The sequence below is a fragment of the Callithrix jacchus genome, chromosome 5 (assembly GCF_049354715.1).
Source record: "Callithrix jacchus isolate 240 chromosome 5, calJac240_pri, whole genome shotgun sequence".
NCBI classification, from domain to species: domain Eukaryota; kingdom Metazoa; phylum Chordata; class Mammalia; order Primates; family Cebidae; genus Callithrix; species Callithrix jacchus.
In genome coordinates this window covers 28,666,425-28,685,046 of record NC_133506.1, presented here as the reverse complement: position 1 = coordinate 28,685,046, position 18,622 = coordinate 28,666,425, and the positions used below count along the sequence as shown (strand labels likewise).

Sequence of the window (18,622 nt, the reverse complement as noted above, 5' to 3'; positions counted from 1 at the left end):
GCCAGATTTCAAAGGGAATGCTTCCAGTTTTTGCCCATTCAGTATGATATTGGCTGTTGGTTTGTCATAAATAGCTTTATTACTTTGAGATACGTTCCACTGACACCGAGTTTATTGAGGGTTTTTAGCATAAAGGGCTGTTGTATTTTGTCAAATGCCTTCTCTGCGTCAATTGAGATAATGATGTGGTTTTTGTTTTTGGTTCTGTTTATGTGGTGAATTACGTTGATAGACTTGCGTATATTGAACCAGCCTTGCATCCCTGGGATGAATCCTACTTGATCATGATGGATAAGTTTTTTGATGTGCTGTTGCAATCGGCTTGCCAGTATTGTATTGAAGGTTTTTGCATCTATGTTCATCATGGATATTGGCCTGAAGTTTTCTTTTCTTGTTGGGTCTCTGCCAGGTTTTGGTATCAGGATGATGTTGGTCTCTTAAATGATTTGGGAAGGATTCCCTCTTTTTGGATTATTTGGAATAGTTTCAGAAGGAATGGTACCAGTTCCTCTTTGTGTGTCTGGTAGAATTCGGCTGTGAACCCAGCTGGACCTGGACTTTTTTTGTGTGGTAGGCTCTTAATTGCTGCCTCGACTTCAGATCTTGTTATTGGTCTATTCAAAGTTTCGGCTGCCTCCTGGTTTGGGCTTGGGAGGACACAGGAGTCCAGGAATTTATCCATTTCTTCCAGGTTTACTAGTTTATATGCATAGAGTTGTTTGTAATATTCTCTGATGAAGGTTTGAATTTCTGTGGAATCTGTGGTGATTTCCCCTTTATTGTTTTTTATTGCATTTATTTGGTTGTTCTCTCTTTTCTTTTTTTATTGGTCTAGCTAGTGGTCTGTCTATTTTGTTGATCTTTTCAAAAAACCAGCTCTTGGATTTATTGATTTTTTGAAGGGTTTTTCGTGTCTCTATCTCCTTCAGTTCTGCTCTGATCCTAGTTATTTCTTGTCTTCTGCTACGTTTTGAGTTTTTTTGATCTTGCTCCTCTAGCTCTTTCAATTTTGACGATAGGGTGTCAATTTTGGATCTCTCCAGTCTTCTCATATGGGCACTTATTGCTATATATTTTCCTCTAGAGACTGTTTTAAATGTGTCCCAGAGATTCTGGTATGTTGTGTCTTCATTCTCGTTGGTTTCAAAGAACTTCTTTATTTCTGCCTTCATTTCGTTGTTTATCCAGTCAACATTCAAGAGCCAGTTGTTCAGTTTCCATGAAGCTGTGCGATTCTGGGTTAGTTTCTGAATTCTGAGCTCTAACTTGATTGCACTATGGTCTGAGAGACTGTTTGTTATGATTTCCATTGTTTTGCATTTGCTGAGGAGTGCTTTACTTCCAATTATGTGGTCAATTTTAGAGTAGGTGTGATGTGGTGCTGAGAAGAATGTATATTCTATGGATTTGGGGTGGAGAGTTTTGTAAATGTCTATCAGGTTTGCTTGTTCCAGGTCTGAGTTCAAGCCCTGGATATCCTTGTTGATTTTCTGTCTGGTTGATCTGTCTAATATTGACAGTGGAGTGTTAAAGTCTCCCACTATTATTGTGTGGGAGCCTAAGTCTCTTTGTAAATCATTAAGAACTTGCCTTATATATCTGGGTGTCTGGGTGCTCCTGTATTGGGTCCATATATATTTAGGATCGTTAGCTCTTCTTGTTGTATCGATCCTTTTACCATTATGTAATGACCTTCCTTGTCTCTTTTGATCTTTGTTGCTTTAAAGTCTATTTTATCAGAGACGAGAATTGCAACTCCTGCTTTTTTTTGCTCTCCATTTGCTTGGTAAATCTTCCTCCATCCCTTTATTTTGAGCCTTTATGTATCCTTGCATGTGAGATGGGTTTCCTGGATACAGCACACTGATGGGTTTTGGTTTTTTATCCAATTTGCCAGTCTGTGTCTTTTGATTGGTGCATTTAGCCCATTTACATTTAGGATTAATATTGTTTTTGTTTTGTTTTGTTTTGTTTTTAATTTTTTATTTGATTATAGGTTTTGGGGTACATGAGCAGAGCATGCGAGACAGTTGCATAGGTACACACATGGCAGTGTGCTTTGCTTTTCTTCTCCCCTTCACCCACATTTTGCATTTCTCCCCAGGCTATCCCTCCCCACCTCCCCCTCCCACTGGCCCTCCCCTTTTCCCCCCAATAGACCCCAGTGTTTAGTACTCCCCTATCTGTGTCCATGTGTTCTCATTTTTCATCACCCACCTATGAGTGAGAATATGCGGTGTTTCATTTTCTGTTCTTGTGTCAGTTTGCTGAGGATGATGTTCTCCAGATTCATCCATGTCCCTACAAATGACACGAACTCATCATTTCTGATTGCTGCATAATATTCCATGGTGTATATGTGCCACATTTTTCCAATCCAGTCTATTATCAATGGGCATTTGGGTTGATTCCAGGTCTTTGCTATTGTAAACAGTGCTGCAATGAACATTCGTGTACATGTGTCCTTATAGTCGAACGATTTATAGTCTTTTGGATATATACCCAGTAATGGGATTGCTGGGTCAAATGGAATTTCTATTTCTAAGGCCTTGAGGAATCACCACACCGTCTTCCACAATGGTTGAACTAATTTACACTCCCACCAACAGTGTAAAAGTGTTCCTTTTTCTCCACATCCTCTCCAGCATCTGTTGTCTCCAGATTTTTTAATGATCGCCATTCTAACTGGCGTGAGATGGTATCTCAATGTGGTTTTGATTTGCATCTCTCTGATGACCAGTGACGATGAGCATTTTTTCATATGATTGTTGGCCTCATATATGTCTTCTTTTGTAAAGTGTCTGTTCATATCCTTTGCCCACTTTTGAATGGGCTTGTTTGTTTTTTTCCTGTAAATCTGCTTGAGTTCTTTGTAAATTCTGGATATCAGCCCTGTGTCAGATGGGTAGACTGCGAAAATTTTTTCCCATTCTGTTGGTTGCCGATCCACTCTAGTGACTGTTTCTTTTGCCGTGCCGAAGCTGTGGAGTTCCATTAGGTCCCATTTGTCTATTTTGGCTTTTGTTGCCAATGCTTTTGGTGTTTTGTTCATGAAGTCCTTGCCTACTCCTATGTCCTGGATAGTTTTACCTAGATTTCCTTCTAGGGTTTTTATGGTGCCAGGTCTTATGTTTAAGTCTTTAATCCATCTGGAGTTAATTTTAGTGTAAGGTGTCAGGAAGGGGTCCAGTTTCTGCTTTCTGCACATGGCTAGCCAGTTTTCCCAACACCATTTGTTAAACAGGGAATCCTTGCCCCATTGCTTGTTTTTGTCAGGTTTATCAAAGATTGTATAGTTGTATGTATGTTGTGTTGCCTCCGGTGCCTCTGTTTTGTTCCATTGGTCTATATCTCTGTTTTGGTACCAGTACCATGCTGTTTTGATTACTGTAGCCTTGTAGTATAGTTTGAAATCCGGTAGTGTGATGCCCCCCGCTGTGTTCTTTTTGCTTAGAATTGACTTGGCTATGCGGGCTCTCTTTTGGTTCCATATGAAGTTCATGGTGGTTTTTTCCAGTTCTGTGAAGAAAGTCAATGGTAGCTTGATGGGGATAGCGTTGATTCTGTAAATTACTTTGGGCAGTATAGCCATTTTCACGATATTAATTCTTCCTAACCATGAACATGGAATGTTTCTCCATCTGTTTGTGTCCTCTCTTATTTCGTTGAGCAGTGGTTTGTAGTTCTCCTTGAAGAGGTCCCTTACGTTCCTTGTGAGTTGTATTCCTAGGTATTTTATTCTTTTTGTAGCAATTGCGAATGGCAGTTCGCTCTTGATTTGGCTTTCTTTAAGTCTGTTATTGGTGTAGACGAATGCTTGTGATTTTTGCACATTGATTTTATATCCTGAGACTTTGCTGAAGTTGTTTATCAGTTTCAGGAGTTTTTGGGCTGAGGCAATGGGGTCTTCTAGGTATACTATCATGTCGTCTGCAAATAGAGACAATTTGGCTTCCACCTTTCCTATTTGAATACCCTTTATTTCTTTTTCTTGCCTGATTGCTCTGGCTAGAACTTCCAGTACTATATTGAATAGGAGTGGTGAGAGAGGGCATCCTTGTCTAGTGCCAGATTTCAAAGGGAATGCTTCCAGTTTTTGCCCATTCAGTATGATATTGGCTGTTGGTTTGTCATAAATAGCTTTTATTACTTTGAGATACTTTCCATCGATACCGAGTTTATTGAGGGTTTTTAGCATAAAGGGCTGTTGAATTTTGTCAAATGCCTTCTCTGTGTCAATTGAGATAATCATGTGGTTTTTGTTTTTGGTTCTGTTTATGTGGTGAATTACGTTGATAGACTTGCGTATGTTGAACCAGCCTTGCATCCCCAGGATGAATCCTACTTGATCATGATGAATAAGTGTTTTGATTTGCTGTTGCAATCGGCTTGCCAATATTTTATTGAAGATTTTTGCATCTATGTTCATCATGGATATTGGCCTGAAGTTTTCTTTTCTCGTTGGGTCTCTGCCGGGTTTTGGTATCAGGATGATGTTGGTCTCATAAAATGATTTGGGAAGGATTCCCTCTTTTTGGATTGTTTGAAATAGTTTTAGAAGGAATGGTACCAGCTCCTCTTTGTGTGTCTGGTAGAATTCGGCTGTGAACCCATCTGGACCTGGGCTTTTTTTGTGAGGTAGGCTCTTAATTGCTGCCTCGACTTCAGACCTTGTTCTTGGTCTATTCATAGTTTCAGCTTCCCCTGGTTTAGGCTTGGGAGGACACAGGAGTCCAGGAATTTATCCATTTCTTCCAGGTTTACTAGTTTATGCGCATATAGTTGTTTGTAATATTCTCTGATGATGGTTTTAATTTCTGTGGAATCTGTGGTGATTTCCCCTTTATCATTTTTTATTGCATCTATTTGGTTGTTCTCTCTCTTTTTTTTAATCAATCTGGTTAGTGGTCTGTCTATTTTGTTGATCTTTTCAAAAAACCAGCTCTTGGATTTCTTGATTTTTTGAAGGGTTTTTCGTGTCTCAATCTCCTTCAGCTCAGCTCTGATCTTAGTAATTTCTTGTCTTCTGCTGGGTTTTGAGTTTTTTTGATCTTGCTCCTCTAGCTCTTTCAATTTTGACGATAGGGTGTCAATTTTGGATCTCTCCATTCTCCTCATATGGGCACTTATTGCTATATACTTTCCTCTAGAGACTGCTTTAAATGTGTCCCAGAGGTTCTGGCATGTTGTGTCTTCGTTCTCATTGGTTTCGAAGAACTTCTTTATTTCTGCCTTCATTTCGTTGTTTACCCAGTCAACATTCAAGAGCCAGTTGTTCAGTTTCCATGAAGCTGTGTGATTCTGGGTCGGTTTCTGAATTCTGAGTTCTAACTTGATTGCACTATGGTCTGAGAGGCTGTTTGTTATGATTTCAGTTGTTTTGCATTTGTTGAGCAGTGCTTTACTTCCAATTATGTGGTCAATTTTAGAGTAGGTGTGATGTGGTGCTGAGAAGAATGTGTATTCTGTGGATTTGGGGTGGAGAGTTCTGTAAATGTCCACCAGGTTTGCTTGCTCCAGGTCTGAGTTCAAGCCCTGGATATCCTTGTTGATTTTCTGTCTGGTTGATCTGTCTAGTATTGACAGTGGAGTGTTAAAGTCTCCCACTATTATTGTGTGGGAGTCTAAGTCCTTTTGTAAGTCATTAAGAACTTGCCTTATGTATCTGGGTGCTCCTGTGTTGGGTCCATATATGTTTAGGATCGTTAGCTCTTCTTGTTGTATCGATCCTTTTACCATTATGTAATGGCCTTCTTTGTCTCTTTTGATCTTTGTTGCTTTAAAGTCTATTTTATCAGAGATGAGAATTGCAACTCCTGCTTTTTTTTGCTTTCCATTAGCTTGGTAAATCTTCTTCCATCCCTTTATTTTGAGCCTTTGTGTATCCTTGCATGTGAGATGGGTTTCCTGGATACAGCACACTGATGGGTTTTGGATTTTTATCCAATTTGCCAGTCTGTGTCTTTTGATTGGTGCATTTAGTCCATTTACATTTAGGGTTAATATTGTTATGTGTGAATTTGATACTGCCATTTTGATGCTAAGTGGCTGTTTTGCCTGTTAGTTGTTGTATATTCTTCATTATGTTGAAGCTCTTTAGCATTCAGTGTGATTTTGGAATGGCTGGTACTGATTGATCCTTTCTATGTGTAGTGCCTCTTTTAGGAGCTCTTGTAAAGCAGGCCTGGTGGTGACAAAATCTCTGAGTACTTGCTTGTTCGCAAAGGATTTTATTCTTCCTTCACTTCTGAAGCTCAGTTTGGCTGGATATGAAATTCTGGGTTGAAAGTTCTTTTCTTTAAGAATGTTGAATATTGGCCCCCACTCTCTTCTGGCTTGTAGTGTTTCTGCCGAGAGATCTGCTGTGAGTCTGATGGGCTTCCCTTTGTGGGTGACCCGACCTTTCTCTCTGGCTGCCCTTAGTATTCTCTCCTTTATTTCAACCCTGTTGAATCTGACGATTATGTGCCTTGGGGTTGCTCTTCTTGCGGAATATCTTTGTGGTGTTCTCTGTATTTCCTGCAATTGAGTGTTGGCTTGTCTTGCTAGGTGGGGGAAATTTTCCTGGATGATGTCCTGAAGAGTATTTTCCAGCTGGGATTCATTCTCTTCGTCCCCTTCTGGTACACCTATCAAACGTAGGTTAGGTCTTTTCACATAGTCCCACATTTCTTGGAGACTTTTTTCATTCCTTTTTGCGCTTTTTTCTCTGATCTTGGTTTCTCGTTTTATTTCATTGAGTTGGTCTTCGACTTCAGATATTCTTTCTTCTGCTTGGTCAATTGGGCTATTGAAACTTGTGTTTGCTTCGCGAAGTTCTCGTATTGTGTTTTTCAGCTCCTTTAATTCATTCATATTCCTCTCTAAGGTATCCATTCTTGTTATCATTTCCTCGAATCTTTTTTCAAATCTTTTTTCAAGGTTCTTAGTTTCTTTGCATTGATTTAATACATGATCTTTTAGCTCACAAAAGTTTCTCATTATCCATCTTCTGAAGTCTAATTCCGTCATTTCATCACAGTCATTCTCCGTCCAGCTTTGCTCCCTTGCTAGTGAGGAGTTTTGGTCCTTTGTAGGAGGCGAGGTGTTCTGGTTTCGGGTGTTTTCCTCCTTTTTGCGCTGGTTTCTTCCCATCTTTGTGGATTTGTCCGCTGGTCGTCTGCGTAGTTGCTGACTTTTCGTTTGGGTCTCTGAGTGGACACCCAGAATGTTGATGATGAAGTATTTCTGTTGCTTGGTTTTCCTTCTACCAGTCTAGCCCCTTCGCTGTACGATTGCTGAGGTCCGCTCCAGACCCTGCTTGTCTGGGGTGCACCTCTAGTAGCTGTGGCACAGCAAGGGATGCTACCAGTTTCTTTTTCTGCTCTCTTTGTCCCAGGATGATGCCTGCCTAATGTCAGTCTTTTGGATATAGAGGGGTCAGGGAGCTGCTTGAGGAGACAGTTTGTACTTTATAGGGGTTTAATTGCTGAGCTGTGCACTCTGTTGTTCATTCAGGGCTGTTAGGCTGCTATGTTTGATTCTGCTGCAACAGAGCTCATTAAAAACCCCTTTTTTTTTTTCTCAAATGCTCTGTGTTGAGGGGTTTGGGCTTTATTTTTGGATGTCCGATCAGGTGTCCTGCGCAGCTAGAAGGCAGACTAGCCACTGTTTGGCTGCCGAGGCTCCGCCCTGCTGTTGTGTGATTCGCACTGTTCCTGCCGGCTCTGCTGTGGTCTCCGCCACGCCCTGCGGTGGAGTCTCTTAGTTGTAGCGTGTTGCCTCAGCAACGGCAGGCTGCGTCAGCAGTGGGCGTGTATCTCAGTAGGGACGGGTTGTTCGTCCCACTGGGTATCCCAATCCCTGCAATCCCCTGGGCTGGCCTATTGTCCAAGTCTCGTTCAGTCTCAAGTCCAGCCCTCTCAAGTCTCACGTTGCCGGTTCAACAGGGCACCCGGACAAGCGCGCCCTGTGGGGATTGCTGGGTAGGGCCGGCCGCCACCGCCCCGGCTGCTGGCTTTGCCAGGCAGACCTACTGCCTGGCGTCCCGTGTCTTTTTTATACTTGGGAGTTTCCCCGTCCTGTGGGCAACAAAGATCAGTCTGGAAATGCCGCTCTGACTCACCATTTGCGGATTCAACGAGAAGAGCTCCAATCCTGGGTTGTTCTCACAGCGCCATCTTGAGTCCTCCCCCGGATTAATATTGTTATGTGTGAATTTGATACTGCCATTTTGATGCTAGCTGGCTGTTTTGCCCGTTAGTTGATGAAGATTCTTCATTTTGTTGATGCTCTTTAGCATTTAGTGTGTTTTTGGAATGGCTGGTACTGGTTGTTCCTTTCTATGTGTAGTGCCTCTTTCAGGAGCTCTTGTAAAGCAGGCCTGGTGGTGACAAAATCTCTGAGTACTTGCTTGTTCACAAAGGATTTTATTTTTCCTTCACTTCTGAAGCTCAGTTTGGCTGGATGTGAAATTCTGGGTTGAAAGTTCTTTTCTTTAAGGATGTTCAATATTGGCCCCCATTCTCTTCTTGCTTGTAGAGTTTCTGCCAAGAGATCTGCTGTGAGTCTGATGGGCTTCCCTTAGTGGGTGACCCAACCTTTCTCTCTGGCTGCCCTTAGTAATTTCTCCTTCATTTCAACCCTGGTGAATCTAACGATTATGTGCCTTGGTGTTGCTCTTCTTGAGGAGTATCTTTGTGGTGTTCTCTGTATTTCCTGAATTTGAGTGTTGGCCTGCCTTGCTAGGTTGGGGAAATTTTCCTGGATAATATCCTGAAGAGTATTTTCCAGCTTGAATTCGTTCGCTTCGTCCCCTTCTGGTACACCTATCAAACATATGTTAGGTCTCTTCACATAGTCCCACATGTCTTGAAGACTTTGTTCATTCCTTTTGCAGTTTTTCCTCTAATCTTGGTTTCTCATTTTATTTCATTGAGTTGATCTTCGACTTCTGATATTCTTTCTTCTGCTTGGTCAATTTGGCTGTTGAAACTTGTGCATGCTTCGCGAAGTTCTCGTGTTGTGTTTTTCAGCTCCTTCAATTCATTCATATTCCTCTCTAAGTTATCCATTCTTGTTATCATTTCCTTGAATCTTTTTTCAAATCTTTTTTCAAGGTTCTTAGTTTCTCTGCATTGATTTAGAACATGTTCTTTTAGCTCACAGAAGTTTCTCATTACCCACCTTCTGAAGTCTAATTTCGTCATTTTGTCACAGTCATTCTCCATCCAGCTTTGTTCCCTTGCTGGCGAGGAGTTTTGGTCCTTTGTAGGAGGCAAGGTGTTCTGGTTTTGGGTGTTTTCCTCCTTTTTGGGCTGGTTTCTTCCCATCTTTGTGGATTTATCCACCTGTCGTCTGAGTAGTTGCTGACTTTTTGATTGGGTCTCTAAGTGGACGCCCAGATTGTTGATGATGAGGTATTTATGTTATTTGGTTTTCCTTCTACCAGTCTAGCACCTCTTCTGTACAACTGCTGAGGTCCACTCCAGGCCCTGCTTGTCTGGGGTACACCTGTAGCAGCTGTGGAACAGTAGGGATGCTACCAGTTTCTTCTGCTGCTATCTTTGTCCCAGAATGATGCCTGCCAAATGTCAGTCTGATCAGTCCTTTTTGAGGTGATTCTGGATATACAGGGGTCAGGGAGCTGCTTGAGGAGACAGTCTGTACTTTATAGGAGCTCAAGTGCTGTGCTGTTAGCTCCGTTGTTCATTCAGGGCTGTTAGGCTGCTGCATTTAAGTCTGCTGCAGCAGAACTCTTAAAACTCCTTTTTTTCCTCAGATGCTCTGTCTTGGGGGGTTGGGGCTTTCTTTATGAGTGTCTGTTGCACTGTCCTGCCCAGCTAGGAGGCAGTCTAGTCACTATTTGCTGCCGAGGCTCTGCCCTGCTGATGTGGGGTCCACCATGCTACTACGGGCTCCGCCATGCAGTGGAGTCTCTCTGTTATGGCGGGTTGCCTCGGCAATGGCAGGCTGCATCAGCAATGGGAGTGTACCTCAGTAGGGGTGGATTGCCTCGGTAATGGTGGACACCCCTCCCCCACCTAGCTGCACCGTCCTGGGTTCAGCTGTGCCTGCAGTGAAACTCTCCACCTGGAGTGTTTTGAATTGCCCTTTTGTTTGTCCCTGTGGGGGTGAAACCCACCAAGCCTGCTCGCCTGGCTCCCTGCCTCAGAGCGCCTTTTTTTTGTTTGTTTTTTTGAGTTGAACAGATGGCTCTCTCCCAGGTGTTTCAGTTGCCCGCTGTTAGGGCACTGGGATCTGTGTGATTTCCCGTGCAGTGAGCCACTGCGCTGGCTCAAATGCCACTTCCCAGGAATCTCCTGGTCTGGCTCACTGTCCAAGTCCCGTTTAATCAGATGGATATGCTAACCTGCCCTCCCAAATCTCAGGTTGCCTGTTTAGCAGGGCACCCGGGCCAGTGTGTTTTGTGCAGAGTGTTGTGGAGTGCCGCTGTGCTGCAGTGCCAGCTAAGTGGCCGCAACAGCCAAAACGGCTATGCCTGCGTCCCGTGTCTCTCCTACACCTGGGATTTTCCCCGTTCTGTGGGCAACAAAGATCCGTCTGGAAATGTGGCTTTGACTCACCCTCTGAGCGTTCACTGAGAGCTGCAATCCTGAGTTGTTCTTACCGCACCATCTTGAATCCTCCTCCTGATTTTTTATTAGTCTGAATCTCCTCATGAAGAAACAATGGGACAAATCCAAAATGAAGGACATTCCAAAAATAACAGCCTGGGGTTTTCAAAATTGACCATGTCATGGGGGAAGAGAGGGCTGAGGAACTGTTCTAGAGTAGAGGAGGCTAAAGAGATAGGACAGCTAATGCAATGTGTGGACATGGGCTGGATCTTGGAGCAAACACACAGGAAAATGGTTATAAAGCAAACACACTGGGACAATTGGGGAAATTTGAATATATGGCATGTTGCACAATAGTGTTTTTCCTGTGCAAACTTTCCTGATTTTGATGTAAGCAAAGATCCTTGGTCTTCGAGCATCTGCAGATCAAAGGTTAAGTGTGCATAACTGCATCTCAAATGGGTTCAAAAAAGATGACAGATAGATAGATGATTGATAGATAGATGATTAATAGATAGATGATTGATAGATAGCTAGATGATTAATAGATAGATGATTGATAGCTAAATGATTAATAGATAGATGATTGATAGATGATTGATAGACTAAGCACAAATTGAGCAAAATGTTAACAATTGGTTAATCTCAATGAGGAGTAAATAGGTGTCTATTGTGCTATTTTGCAACTTTCTGTAGATTTAACACTTTTCAGAACAAAAATGTGGAAGGAAACTCTTTAGGAAAGGAAAAAGAAATTTTGTACTTCCAAATAATATACTGTAGTGGCTACCTTCCAGGAAAGGTAAGTGAATAAAGTCGGGGAGATACTTACAGTTATTTCAACAGTTTCAGTAATGTACACTTTCTCAAGATAGATGGTGACTTCAGTGTTTATTTTAATACAATCCTTCATAAATTCAAAGTGAAATATATTAGTGTTTTTTACATGTGTCAATTATTACATAGGAATACATATTTTACCAAATACTATGCAAAAATGTTTTTAATTAATATTTTTCTTTTATTTCTTTCTTTTTTTTTTTTAGAAACAGGGTCTCACTCTGTCACCCAAACTGGAGTACAGTGAGCCGTGATCGTGCAGTGGCGAAATCACGGCTCACTGCAGCCTTGACCTCTGGGATCAAGCAGTCCTCCCACCTCAGCCTCCAAAGTAGCAGAGACCACAGGTGCATGCCATCATACCCAGCTAAATTTTTAATTTTTCTGTAGCAATGGGGTCTCATCACATTGTCCAGGCTGGTCTCAAACTCCTGGGCTGAAGCCATCCTCCCACCTTGGCTTCCCAAAATGTTGAGATTGCAGGCATGAACCACCATGCCAAGCTAATATTTTGTTATACTTTTTATTTATTGGTCTTCAGAGGTAGATCAATGCAAGTATTTTTTGAGAAGGTCCTGAAATTTCATGTGTCTGTTATTGGCCAAAAATATCCCACCTCAGCTGGTAGAAGGGTAGAGGGTCTTCATTTACAACAACAGACCTGCTTGGCTGTCTGATTTGGTGTTTGTTGGTGCTTGGTGTGCTTGCTTGTTGGTGTGTGCTGGTGCTTGGTGGGTGCTAGTGCTTGGTGGGTGCTTGTACTTGGTGCTTGTTGGTGTGTGCTGGTGCTTGGTGGGTGCTGCTGCTTGGTGGGTGCTTGTAATTGGTGCTTGTTGATGTGTGCTGGTGCTTGGTGGGTGCTAGTGCTTGTTGGGTGCTTGTACTTGGTGCTTGTTGGTGCGTGCTGGTGCTTGGTGGGTGCTAGTGCTTGTTGGGTGCTTGTACTTGGTGCTTGTTGGTGAGTGCTGGTGCTTGGTGGGTGCTGGTGCTTTTTGGGTGCTTGTAGTTGGTGCTTGTTGGTGTGTGCTGGTGCTTGGTGGGTGCTAATGCTTGGTGGGTGCTTGTACTTGGTGCTTGTTGATGTGTGCTGGTGCTTGGTGGGTGCTAGTGCTTGTTGGGTGCTTGTACTTGGTGCTTGTTGGTGCGTGCTGGTGCTTGGTGGGTGCTAGTGCTTGTTGGGTGCTTGTACTTGGTGCTTGTTGGTGAGTGCTGGTGCTTGGTGGGTGCTGGTGCTTTTTGGGTGCTTGTAGTTGGTGCTTGTTGGTGTGTGCTGGTGCTTGGTGGGTGCTAATGCTTGGTGGGTGCTTGTACTTGGTGCTCGTTGGTGCGTGCTGGTGCTTGATGGTGCTTGGTGTGTGCTGGTGTTTGTTGGTGCCTGGTAGTGTGTGTGCTGGTGCTTGGTGCGTGCTGGTGCTTGGTAGTGCTTGTTGGTGCTTATTGGCAAAGATTTTTCAGGACCACCTTCGTTGGTGATCACCAGCTCCCTGCTTTGATGGTTGGTTCACATTGGCATGGAAGACAAGAACTTCTTTTGGCATTAGGGGTTTTGCCCTGACTCTTCCTTTCCCTACAGCCACCCCCACCCCAAAGCCAAACCCAATGCGTAAAGTTGGCTAGGGGTGGCAGGCAAGTGCTGGAACCCCAGTTGGAAGGGGGACCCCCCTCAACTGTGCAATTTCCCCCACCAGCTTGCTGTTAATGGAAACAAATTCTGGGGAGCCGCCAACACAATACGCTGTAACAATGGCCACACCAAGAAAGCAAAGCAGACAGAGCAAGCCCCGCCCACGCCTGTCCAGTGTCCTCCCAATAAACCCCAAATGAACCTCAGTCTCCTTGCCGTGACCTTTCAGGCCCAGGAAGGCCCCTCTAAGCTCTGTATCCTCAGCTACAACATCATCTCCCTGTCTCTGGCTCATGCTGTGGCGGCTGTGCTGGTTTTCTCTGCCCCTCACATGCACACTCCTCGATGCCCCTCGGAGAGTTTGCAGTTGCTCTTCCTGGGTCCCGGGGCGCCTTTCCCCATGACCCTCACGTGGCCAGTTCTTTTTGTTGTTCAGGTCTCAATACTAAGGTCACCTCCTCAGAAAGCCTCTTCCTTAACCCTTAGTGTGAGATGGCCCCATCGTAGAGGTACTTGCTGCCGCGTCACTTCTTATTTTTGCACAGTATTTTTTCTATAGTAGTCAGGTTTACTTACTCACTTCTTCATTTTTCATTTCCCACCAGTGGGATGTAATGGCTTGTTCATTGCCGAAGCCCCAGCACCCAGCCAGTGACATTCTAAGGACCTCGTTCACACATTCACTCACTGGTCACTTAGACAGTTATTCTCCCTGCCACCTTGAGTTTGTTGTTCCATAGAAAAAGTCCTGACACCTACAGCACCACATCAATGTGAAGAGGAGAATATACACAAGGGCAGGTACCACCATAGCTACCGTGCACCTGCTACTGGGTGGGCCCTCTATAAATGCTGGTTTCCTTCCTGACTCTCAGCTCCTTACGAAGCAGTTCTGGCCTACGCTGTACCAATTTCCCTTTGTCAAACCTTTTAGTTAAGCTGTATCAAACATTTTGCGATATCTAGGGACACCATTGTTACCCTACGCCATAGATGAGGAAATGAAAACTCAGAGAGATGAAATTACACAGAATCACACATCCGGGGATAACATGGGCTATTCTTGAATCCGGTCTTCAGGCTTCAAAATTTTGAACCCATGTTGCTTACACTCCTTCACAATATAACGTGGTTATTTAAAGACACACAAAGATAAGAATGAGAGATGATGATGGGAGATAATCACCAGCTTTCCAGATGGTGAGAGAACGAGAGGGGAAGTGTGGTCCTCCTTCATACACAGTCGTAGAGCTTGCTCTACCTAAAACAAGTCTTCCTTTCTCCGCTGTTGTGGCTCCTGGAGTCTGATTAGGAGAATGAACAAAAGTCTAGAGCCCTTGCTGGTCTGGACCCGGGGAGATGATCTTCGACACACCCTTAGGAACCCACATTTCTAAAAGAGCTTCCAGAACAATCTCTGCATCTCCAGACCTCAGCACCAGGAATGAGCTCAGGCAGGTCCAGTTTCCCTGCCCACCAGGAAATCAGGCTGCTGCCAGCTGTTCTCAGGCTAGAAATGACCCACTTCCTGGTTGTCATTGTTGGCTGAACAAAGCTGTGTTGCCTTGGTGTCCAGGCACCATTGCTTCCACACAGGTTATCTCTAATCTTTCTCCAAGAGTGGAAGATTTGCATCATCTCCAAGACCAGAAAGCTTCTTCTTTGCCCAGCCACGGGAATGGACAAGACCCCCAACTCTGGCCTCAGCCATCATGCACACCTGGACGTAACCTCTCCTGCTGACGTTACCAAAACACCAGAGTTTTGGTCTAAGTCCCATTGCTCGCAGCACAGAAAGCTAGTCACTGAGACAAATATTGCTGGTTAAGAAGGCTTTAATTCAGTGCTGCAGCTGAGGAAATGGAAAATCAGTCTCAAATCCATCTCCTCGACTGACTTAAATTCGAAATTTATACAGCAGGGAAGAAATGTAACCACGGGTGGGAAAACAGGAATTAGGGAGGGTACAGAAGAGGAATTGGTCCACAGAACACAGGTGGCTAGTTAAGCAGTCGTGACAGGCAGGGGTCTGGCATCTCATTGTCCAGATGCAGTGATCTGATGAGTTTCAGGTCCTTGATATAATCTGGGAGGCCTGATTATTGGTTTTCTGAGAAAGAAACTCTGGTAAGACAAATGTAACTTTCTCAAGTTATAAGACTAGGAGTGTCAATTTATATGTTTATTCAAAAGAAACCATAAACATTAGTTACATGGGACAAGTGGGCCAGTGTCGGTGTGAGCAATTCCTGGCAAGCCAGAAGTGAAAGGGGAACACAGGTGCAGGTAAGGTAATTAAATGATGTGTACCAGGGACTCCGTTTTCCTGCTCCGACTCAAACACCAACTCTGTGCATAGCAAGCTCTATGGCAGTAACATCAACTCAGTGATGCTGATGACATGTGGAACAGTAGCCTTCACTGTGCACTACAGCTGTGCCAGATGTGGTGCACTACAGCTGTGCCAGATGTGGTGCACACGTGCCCCTATGCACACTCACCCAGATAAAATCGAGGTGAAGAGAGATTAAATGACTTGCCCAGAGTTGAAAGAACTTTTAAAACTTTTACTAGTTTCTATTTTTTTAGCAAAGTTGCAAATACTTGCAGTTTACAGAGCCTAACAATTCAAGTTTTGCTATAAAACGTCATAGCCCCAACGTATCTGCTCCCTTCGCAGATCCTAACTGATTATTTTAGAATGTGCCTTCTATTGCTACATCTTGATTTTCATCTCACCCCTCTGCATGCACATGCTACTTTCCCATAACCCTGGCTCTCCCAACTTAATTATTTCAAAATTTGTAGTTAGAGATAAATCATCAGTGTTTAAACTATTATGACTATGTAAATACTCCTCAGAGGTTATTATGATTTAATTTTTATAGATATTAATATTCCAAAGTTAATAATTGCTTTCTTTTGATTTGCTTAGATTTCTGTAAATTTATCATTCATTCAATCACAAACGCTATCAATTGTCTACATTGCTTCTTAATGCATGAGGCTTTCTATTGATTTTAATTTCCTAAGGAAGTCTCCCCAGAAGCCTTCAGAGGGGTTCTAAATTGTCCTGATTACTCTCTATTTCTATGTCACCCACAGAGAAAATGAAAAGAATGGCATGCCCAGAAGTTGAGCAGTGTACATCGTGCACAGCCAAATGCAACAGGTCTTTTCCAGAGGCTGCTGTCACTCAGTAACCTCCTGTGTTGGATCGTCTCATTCCTATGCCTCTTGTCTTCCTATTTTTGGATTTACTCTAATTTTGATGGAACACATCCTTGAATAGCTTTTGGAGACCTTGCTTATAAGCAAATGTCTTTTATCTACTCTCAGTTGGTTCATCTGAGAGTAGAGTTCTAGTTGGAGATCATTTTTATTCACTAGTTTGTAAGCATGTTTCACTGGCTTCTAGTTGGCATTGAGAACTTCAAAGCCTTCCTAATTATAGGTTCTTTATAAATCTCTCTCTAGATATAGATATAGATGACGTAGGTGTAGATATTAGTAGATCTTTAGATGTAGATAGATATGCCTCTTCCTTTTGACCCCAGTGATGACATACCTTGTCATGGGCCTATTTTCACCCATTATGCTAGAAATCTGGGGGGCCCTTCCAATCTGAAAACTTACGTTCTAAAAAACTTGGAAAGTTTTCTAATTTTTCCCATTGATTATTTCATCCCTTATGTTTTCTTTAATCCTATTTCTGTCACTTCTATTAATCAAATGTTGGGTCTCTTAGACTCATTCTCTAATTTATTTTTCTCTCCTAGTTTCAATCTCTTTTTCTCTTGGCTCTATTTCTTGTAAGAATTCCTCAACTTTATCTGGAAACTTATTTTGAGGTTTTCTTTGCTGCTATATTATCTTCATTTCCAACAGTTGATTTGTATTCTCTGAATGTTTTTCATAACATCTTGTTCTCTTCTGATTATTGTGGTTTATTTTCTTATCTCCCTAAAGCAGGGGTCCCTAACCTCTGGGCTGCAAACCGGTACCAGTCCGTGGCCTGTTATGAACTGGGCCACACAGCAGAAGGTGAGTGGCAGGTGAATGAACATAACCGCCAGAGCTCCGCCTCCTGTCAGATCACCCGTGGCATTAGATTCTCATAGGAGCATGAACCGAGGGATCTAGGTTGTGCGTTCCTTGTCAGAATCTAATGCCTGATGATCTGAAGTGGAACAGTTTTATCCCAAAACCATCCCCGCCCCCAACCCCCTCAACTCCCATCCGTGGAAAAATTGTCTTCCAGGAAACCAGTCCCTGGTGTCAGAAAGGTTGGGGACCACTGCCATAAAGTATTAGTAGTCTATAGAGTGTCTTCTTCCTAACTATTCTATGCTTCCTCTGTCTGATTACTTTGACCTTTTTTTATTCTAAGTCAATCTTTCTCAACCAGGTTCTTCTTTTGAACCACAGATCATAGAAAATTATTTGTGACTATGTTCTTAATCCTGCCCTTTCAAAATGGTACATAATGGTATATGATTCTACATATGTCCGGAGGTCTTAGGCTTACTTCTCTCAAGGAAATCCTGATTATCATAAGACAATTGTGATACGCTGAATAATCAGCTCCCCAAAGATATCTATGCCCTAATCTCGAGGACCTGTATATAAAAGGAACTTTTCAGATCAAATTAAGGATCTTGAGATGAGCTTATCCTGCATTGTCTCAATGAGCCTTAAATGTAATCACAGGGACCTTAAAAGGAGGCAAGATCAACAGAGACAGAAAGCCACGTGACAACAGAAGCAGAAATTGGAGTAAAGGGGCCATAAGCCAAGAAATCTAAGCACCTCAAGAAGCTGGATAAGGTAAGGGAACATATTTGCCAGGCCAATGCCTTGACTTGACCCAGTGAAATTGATTTCAGACTTCTAGCCTCCAGGCCTGCAACAGAATAAATGTGTGTTGTTTGAAGCCCCAGGTTGGTGGTGATTTACAGTAGCCATAGGAAATGAATCCCATGAGTAACTCAGTTCTCTGCTAGCATTTCAGAGTAAGGAACTAAATGCTAATGGAAGATCAGAGCACAAGCACTGCACTCGGCATCTGCAGCTCCACTGTAGCAGACTCCAGCTGAGAGGGCTGATTTCGGTGCCTTTAACTCTTTCTTCTTCAGCTGGACAGACTCCAGGTCTCCTGACTGGAAGGTGAAGACTGACTGCAGCGTCCCGGGAGCCAAGTCAGGAAAATGGGCTGAGACCCGTCAGCATCCAGCTGCCCCTCATCATGCTGCTGCAGTGCACAGCCCAGGTGTCCAGAGACCGTGTCTTACCCTCTCCAGCCAGTCTTTGCCAAGAGGGGTGGGCAGTGGCCTGGCTGACACAGCAAGTGAAGATAGAGAGATCTGAGTGCTTATTAAACCAAAACTCCTTATTTCGGTCTTTCTGCCTTACCCTCCATTTCAGAGGTAGCTGCTGTCTCTCGTTCCTGAGGTTTGTGGAATTTGCAGCACACATCTGCTATTTTGTGATTTTTCCCACCATGGCCTTCTGAGCTTTCAGTTACCGCTCATCCATCTGTATTCTGACTCCCAAACTGTGTTGTCATTTCTTCTCCCATTTTTTCCATTGTAGTGGGTTT

The 18,622-nt window shown here is 43.3% G+C and overlaps 1 long non-coding RNA gene across 2 annotated transcripts; it reads left to right on the top strand.

The window, feature by feature from the left end:
* The first annotated feature begins 11,614 nt into the window (after window positions 1-11,614).
* LOC118153588 (uncharacterized) lies at window positions 11,615-18,414 on the top strand. Of its 2 annotated transcripts, XR_013536345.1 has the most exons (4): window positions 11,615-11,746; window positions 16,996-17,067; window positions 17,734-17,850; window positions 18,159-18,414. It is a non-coding gene; the product is annotated as an uncharacterized LOC118153588 (long non-coding RNA). The 2 variants fall into 2 exon arrangements; XR_004742838.3 differs by lacking the exon at window positions 11,615-11,746 and having other exon boundaries at window positions 16,889-17,067.
* Window positions 18,415-18,622: the final 208 nt, after the last annotated feature.